Source organism: Ornithorhynchus anatinus, chromosome 4 (genome assembly GCF_004115215.2).
Source record: "Ornithorhynchus anatinus isolate Pmale09 chromosome 4, mOrnAna1.pri.v4, whole genome shotgun sequence".
In the NCBI taxonomy this organism is placed as follows: Eukaryota; Metazoa; Chordata; class Mammalia; order Monotremata; family Ornithorhynchidae; genus Ornithorhynchus; species Ornithorhynchus anatinus.
This window is the reverse complement of record NC_041731.1, coordinates 108015207-108022003: the sequence shown is the minus strand read 5'-3', so window position 1 is coordinate 108022003 and position 6797 is coordinate 108015207. Positions and strand designations below refer to the sequence as shown.

The following is a 6797-nucleotide window of genomic DNA, read 5'->3' as shown; positions in this document are numbered from 1 at the left end:
AATTATGAATTGTATATAAGTGCTAGGGACCTGAGGGAGGGGTGAATAAAGGGTGTAAAACAAATGCAACAGTGATCCAGAAAGAAGTGGGAGAAGTCAGGAAAGGCCTCTTGGAGATGTGATTTTTAATAAAGCTTTGAATGTGGGTGGGGTGACTGTCAAATATGAAGAGGGAGGACATTTCAGGCCAAAGGTAGGATTTGGGTGAGGGAGGAGGGTCAGCGGTGAGATAGAGGAGATTGAAGTACTAGTGGGTTGGCATTAAAGGATTGGAGTGTACAGGCAGCACTGTAATAGGAAATCAGGGAGGAAAGGTGATGGGGAAGGGTAAAAAGTTTCTGTTTAATGAGGAGGGGGAGGGCAACCACAAGACGTGCTTGAGGAGTGGGCCAGTATGGACCAAATGGCTTTGTAGAATGATTCAAGAAGCAGAGTGAAGTATGAACTGGAGTGGGGAGCTAAAGGAAGCAGGGTGGCCAGCATGGAGGCTGCTGCGGTAATCAAGGCAGGATAGCGTAATATTTGGATTAACCTGGTAGCAATTTGGATGGAGAGGAAAGGGAAGAATTTAGCAATGTATTGAAGGTTGAACCAACATAATTTGGTGGATAATTGGTGATAACTAAAGGTATTCATCAAGCAGCATGGCTCAGTGGAAAGAGCCCAGGCTTGGGAGTCCGAGGTCATGGGTTCGAATCCCAGCTCTGCCACTTGGCAGCTGTGTGACTGTGGGTAAATCACTTAACTTCTCTGTGCCTCAGTTACCTCACCTGTAAAATGGGGATTACTGTGAACCTCACGTGGGACAACCTGACTACCCTGTATCTACCCCAGCGCTTAGAAGAGTGCTCTGCACATAGTAAGTGCTTAACAAATAACAACATCATTATTATTATTATTATTATCATTAAGCACTTACTATGTACTAAGCTCTAGGGTAGATACAATCTTGTCCTAAGGGTTTGACAGTGTGGTGCAGATATGTGCATAAGACAGTTGTAAGCTACAAGTTAAGTTCAGTACGTCATCATGTACTCGATGAATACTGTTGATTTGCAGACTTCTCTCTCCATATGAAAGAAATAGTAGATCAATCTCGTATTATTTCTCAGTTTGATTATTTTATGCTATAATAGAATGTCAGTCACTGCAGTTATGAACTAATATAGGGAACAAAAAAATGTCATAGAATCCTAATATCATTTTGAACAATTCTGAATGCTAGGGCTCTGTCTGGCAAACCAGAACACACAAAAGGCAAAAACCCTGCCATCTCTTGACTAACAGATTCCTTCCGTTTTTCTTCCTCCAATTTCCTCTCTGGCGATATATGAGAACCAAATCTACCTGGAACATTCACAAAAGACTAATGTTTCAGTCTTTTCACAGCTGCTTCTGAATTCAGTCAGGGTTTTGAATTCAGATTGGCTCAATGTAGCATAGACAGGACAAAATGAGAAATGATTATAAGAATAGTATTATCACATTTCTTTATTGTATTTGGGTTTAATATTGATCTGTGATGCCTCTGGATCTCACCCTATTGTTTACACATTAGAGTTGAAATCAACCACCCTTTCCTACTACTGTAATAACTTCTTATAAGTATCATTAGAATCAAAGCAAGTTAATCCTTGTTGAACCATAAATCTGGGATTAATGACATTTTAGATTTATCAGTACATCATGTGTTCATAACTGTACAGCATTCAGAGATTAGCCAATAATTCATCTTTATTCCTCGCATCCTGCATACAGTAAATAAAAGGAAATTGAATGCAACTTTAATACTGCAAAACCACTGTAAACATTTTCATATAGCAATCAGTTTGTATAATCTAGTAAATCAAATTTACCTACATTTGGCTAAGAGTTTAAATGCTTACTTTATGAAGAGTCATTAAGGATACAAATCAGGTACGCATGAATATGGTGCAAACTGATTTATTTTCTAAATATATTTGCATTTTAAGAAAATAAAGTGACAAAACTGAATACCCATAAACACTCTTGGGTTACAATCCTATTGTGTTCCAGAATGCAAGTTATAGAATAATTTTTACTAGATATCATGAAATATTTATCTTATATACTAGGCTCTTAATGCTACATAATAAAATGTTTATTCTAAATATATGTAAACTTTATACAGTATAGTGAAACCTATTTTTATTTTTCCTACATTTATTATTTTTCCATGGGAAACTGTGAAGTGCAAGTCCCAAGACAGTAAAAGTACCTTTCATATATGAGGGATTCCAGTTGTTTCTTTGCTTGGGTCCTTGAAATGTGAAATAAATGAGATGCATTGTGTAATAAACATGCATATGCTTGGATTAACTTTACTGAGTATATGCTAAACATGAAAAATATATATTGTACAATATAGGAATCTGCATTAGGAAAATGAAGAGAAGTTTCATTTTTGAAATATAATGGACAGAGAATCACACCCATAAAAATACTCTCTGCTAAACCTGAGTTCCTTAAATTAAGTAATTTTGTTATTAAAATTAGGTGATGTAAAGAGAAAGAGTTCACTTTACATTGAAAATTAATCTTTTATGGACTCCTGACCCATTACATTTCTTTATTCAAGGATAGCAGCAGTTGAAGTGATAATAGTAGTAATAATTTTTAAATGGCACTTGTTAAGCACCCATTAATGCTATAACACTGTTGTTATTATTATTAATCACATTTATTGAGTGCTCACTGTGTGCAATGCACTGTACTAAGAGCTTGGGAGAGTATACAATAAGCGCTTGGGAGAGTACACTGTTCTAAATGCTAGGGTTGCTACAAGCTAATTAATTTGGACACAGTCCATGTCCCCGGTGGGGCTTACTTTCATAATCCCCATTTTACATATGAGGTAATTGAGGCACAGATAAATTAAGTGTCTCACCCAGGGTTATACAGCAGACAAGTGGAGGGGCTGGGATTAGAACCCAGGTCCTTCTGACTCACAGGCCCCTGCTCTTCACTAGGCCATGCTAGGACTCTAATATACTAAGTGTTTACAAGGTGCAAAGCACTCTATTAAGTGATGGGAGAGAATACACAGATGGGAATTAGACATGATCCCTGTTCCTCTGTGACCTCACAGTCTAAAATGTACCACTGTTCCCAGCACCCTCTATTTGTAAAATGTGTATTTGACCATCTTTCACTTCAGAGCATTGGGAGGAAACTCACTTAGACTTTTATGCTGAAACATTTTTGGCTTGATCTGTCTGTGTATTTATTCTTTGGACCAAGCAGATTCCGGACAATCAAGGTATTAAAAATATAGTATGGAAAGGCCGTTGATTTGAAAATTTGTTGTGGTATATCAACTCTAATTATTGGGGATTATTAGTCAAGAGGTAACAATCAGGGCTTGTTTTCATTTTAAAGGAATCAGTAGCTAGTTTCTTTCTATTTAAACTGTAAGCCTGTAATTAGAAGGGAAATCTGATCTTTGGAACAAACTCATTATTGCATTTAGTCAAATAGAAATCAATCAACATATCAATAGTATTGTTTGAGCACCTGCTGAGTGCAGGGGCTGTAAAAAAGCACTTAGGAGAGTAAACTTACAGTGAAACTTACAAGTAGGTTCAAATGTATTTAAATATTTCCCAGTTCTTTCAGAGCTAAGTCTGATTTTTGTTAGCCAAAAAAAGCATCCTGACTGAAGCTATGAAATTCTGAATCAAGCACCTTGGGGCTTCAAAGATGCCAGCACCATTATCAGTAACTTTCAGAAGGAAGGGATAGAGTTGACTGTGGAAATTATTATTGTATTGCTTGCTCTCTATTGTGGATAAGATTCTGGACCAATTACTGAACAAAGATGAGTAAGCAGTCTCCCTAAAAATCTCACTTTCATTCATTCCTTCAATCGTATTTATTGAGCACTTACTGTGTGCAGAGCACTGGACTAAGCGCTTGGAATGTGCAGTTTGGCAACAAATAGAGACAATCCCTGCCCAACAACAGACTCACAGTCTAAAAGGGGGAGAAAGACAGCAAAACAAAACAAGTAGAGAGGCATCAATACCATCAAAGTAGATAAATAGAATCAGATATATACATATCATTTATAAAATAGAGTAATAAATAATATGTGCAAATATACACAAGTGCTGTGGGGGGGTGGGTAGAGCAGAGGTAGGGAGTAGGGGCAATGGGGAGGGGAGGAAGGGCAGAGGGAAAGGGAGGGTTCAGTCTGGGAAGGCTTCCTGGAGGAGGCAAGCTCTCAGTAGGGCTTTGAAGAGGGAAAGAGAGCTAGTTTGGCAGATGGGAGGAGGGAGGGCATTCCAGGTCAGTGGTAGGATGTGGATCAGGGGTCGACAGCAGGACAGACAAGAACGAGGCACCATGAGGAGGTTAGCGGCAGCGGACCAGAGTGTGCGGGGTGGGCAGTAGAAGGAGAGAAGGGAGGTGAGGTAGGAGGTGGCAAGGTGATGGAGAGCTTTGAAGCCAAGAGTGAGGAGTTGTTTTTTTTGTTGTTTCATGAGAAGGTTGATAGGCAACCGCTGGAGGTTTTTGAGGAGGGGAATGACATGCCCACAGTGTTTCTGTAGAAAGATAATCCAGGCAGCAGAGTGAAGTATAGACTGAAGTGGGGAGAGACAGGAGGATGGGAGATCAGAGAGGAGGCTGATGCAATAATTCAGTCGGGATATTATGAGAGTTTGTATCAGCACAGTAGCAGTTTGGATGGAGAGGAAAGGGTGGGTCTTGGTGATATTGTGAAGGTGAAACTGGCAGGTTTTGGTGACAGACTGAATGTATGGGATGAATGAGAGAGCGGAGTCAAAGATGACACCAAGGTTGCGGACATGTGAGACAGAAAGGATGGTAGTGCTGTACACAATGACAGAACACAGCAGGTAGACCATAAGCTTGTTGTGGGTGGGAATGTGTCTGTTTATTGTTGTATTGTATTTTCCCAGGTGGTTTGTACAGTGCTCTGCACACAGTAAGCACTCAAAAAGTATGATTGAATTAATGAATGGATGAATGAACAATCTTTGCTGCCAAAAATATACAGGAGAAAATCAGGGCAATACCTGATATCAATACCTCCACATATCTACATGTTACAAATGTACTGAAGACTCTCCACAGGTTGTCTTGTCTTATGCCCTCAAGTTGTTTCTGACCCATAGCGACACCATGGACACAGCTCTCCCAGAATGCCCCACTCTCCATCTGCAATTGTTCTGGTAGTGTATCCACAGAATTTTCTTGGTAAAAATACCTTCTGAGCAGTAAAATCGAGTCTCTACCCTCTAATCTCTTCCATGCTGTTACTGGCCAGCATGGGCGAGTTTTGACTTGTAGGAGATTGCCTTCCACTTGGTAGCTACTGCCCAAGCTAGGAATGGAATGGACAGGCCTCTGCTTGAATCTCCCTCCCATACCCGAGACTGGTAGAGGACTGGAAACTCTCCAGGTGCGACCCTGAGAGGGACTCTGTAGGTTAGGGTTCTGGAAATTACTAAAACTGTCTGTCTACTCCAAGAAGTCCATTAAGATTCCTAAGATTATACCATAGTGATGTCATTAACCAGCACAAAATGGATCCTTCTGTGATTGTTTTTTTCAAGATTTATGAAGTAAAGTGGAGCTACCCTCTGAATAGTCTATGCCCCATGGTTCGGGAGGCAACAAAAATTCTGAAAGTTGGGGTCAAAGTAAAATTTCAACTTTGTAGGAATCACAGTTTGACAGACTGAGATCATCATCCAAATCTCCTTAATATTTTATTTAGAAATTCCTAAATACTGATAATTGAAAAGTACATCCTGAAAACATAAACACATGACTATAAGAATTGTCTTTCCATGACTATGTAATTATTATGTTATTGACATAACACAATGGGAGTCAAAGGATCTTTTTTATGGTATTTGTTAAGTGTTTCCTATGTGCCAGGCACTGTACTAAGGGATGGGGTAGACATAAGCTAATCAATTTGGACCTAGTATATGTTGGGGCTCACGGTCTTAATCCCCATTTTAAAGATGAGGTAACTAAAGAACAGAGAAGATAAGTGACTTGCCCAAGGACATACAATAGACAAGTGGTGAAGCTGGGCTTGGAACCCAGGTCCGTCATACTCCCAGCCCTGGGGTCTATCCACGAGGCCACACCACTTCTCTTGAATCCCAGCTCTGCTCCTTGCCTGCTGGGTGGTCTTGGGAAAATCAATTAACTTCTCTGTGCCTCAGTTTCCTCATCCGTAAAATGTGGATGCCTGTTTCCCTTCCACTTAAACTGTGAGACCCATGTGGGACAGGGAGTGTGTCCAACCTGATTAACAGCTTCTACCAAATGCTCCAATTTCTATTAACCATCATCTACTGCCCTCCAGGTCCCACCTCCACCTCCAATCATTGTGATCTCTTTCTTACATTCCTTCTTTCTTCCTCTATGCCTACAGTGATCCTTGGGGACTTTAATATCCACATAAATGTTCCTGATGACCCTTCTGCTGACCGCCTACTATCACTCCTCAACTCCGCTGACCTTCTGCTTCACCCCATCTCAGCCACTCGGACATATACTCGATCTCATCATCTCTAACCACTGCACAATCTCTACCCTTACCAACTCTGAAATCCTTCTATTTAACCCTATCTGACCACAACCTCCTCTCGTGCCTCTTCTCCCGAACACCTACTTCCCATAAATCTCTATTTTTCCCTCACAGAGACCTCTGATCTTTTGACTCCATCCAATTTTCTCAACTCATTGTGCCCCACTTAGCATCCACAGGCAAACTATCTTCTCTTGTTGACCAA

The 6797-nt window shown here is 40.2% G+C and overlaps 1 non-coding gene across 1 annotated transcript; it reads right to left on the bottom strand.

The window, feature by feature from the left end:
• Window positions 1-5326: 5326 nt before the first annotated feature.
• Window positions 5327-5464, bottom strand: LOC114811418. Its single transcript, XR_003759122.1, has one exon. It is a non-coding gene; the product is annotated as a small nucleolar RNA SNORA7 (small nucleolar RNA).
• Window positions 5465-6797: the final 1333 nt, after the last annotated feature.